Below are 764 nucleotides of genomic sequence, written 5' to 3'. Positions count from 1 at the left end.
CTGACATTCCAGAACAGCCGGATGATGGGAGCGTTGACGATGATGTGGGCGGCGAGCGAGGCAGATGGGACATCGTATTTCGCACACAGCCACTAAGTAAAAAGTCCCCTTACAGCTAATAATGCCTGCCTTAGTCAGTAATTACAATACATAAATTTATATATATATAAATATATATATATATATATATATATATATATATATATATATATATATATATATATATATATATATATATATATATATATATATATATATATAGTAAGAAAATGAGGGGCTCGTTGGGGAAATACAGAAAGATAAATCGGCAGTCTACAATGCCAAAGGAGGCATAGGGGTGTGGTTAGGCTCTTTTTTTTTAGTACGGTAATTGAAGTTAATATATACATTTTTTTTAATATACGGAAGAAAGAAAGAAAAACACGCGCCCAGAGTGGGGACCGAACCCACGCCTTTCGATTAGAACTCGAATGCCTTACCAATTCGGCTATCTGGGCGACTGTGTTCTCCTTCACTTTCTTGGCTATTTATATTTACTAGAAGTGTATCTGACGCTTCAGGGTGGTAGCCAGCGCCACTCAGACTACACGGGGAGAAGAGGACCTTCTTTTCAACCCCCGGGGCGTGACTCGAACGTCTACAGCCTGTCATGAGCGGGTAACTGGCGGGAAGGCCTCTTATGCCACCTAGGCATCAAGGCTGCCAGAATGGAGACCCTCGCTAGGCTTTCGCAGAATAATATAGTAAGGAAATGAGGGGCTCGT

General features: G+C 41.0%; 1 non-coding gene across 1 annotated transcript; it reads right to left on the bottom strand.

Annotated features, from left to right (window-relative positions):
* Positions 1 to 425: 425 nt before the first annotated feature.
* Trnar-ucu (transfer RNA arginine (anticodon UCU)) lies at positions 426 to 497 on the bottom strand. The gene has a single exon. It is a non-coding gene; the product is annotated as a tRNA-Arg (tRNA).
* Positions 498 to 764: the final 267 nt, after the last annotated feature.

The sequence above is a fragment of the Haemaphysalis longicornis genome, unplaced genomic scaffold (genome assembly GCF_048455015.1).
Source record: "Haemaphysalis longicornis isolate Haplotype H1 unplaced genomic scaffold, Haemaphysalis longicornis Haplotype H1 scaffold_11, whole genome shotgun sequence".
Lineage (NCBI taxonomy): Eukaryota > Metazoa > Arthropoda > Arachnida > Ixodida > Ixodidae > Haemaphysalis > Haemaphysalis longicornis.
This window is presented reverse-complemented; position numbering and strand designations above follow the sequence as displayed.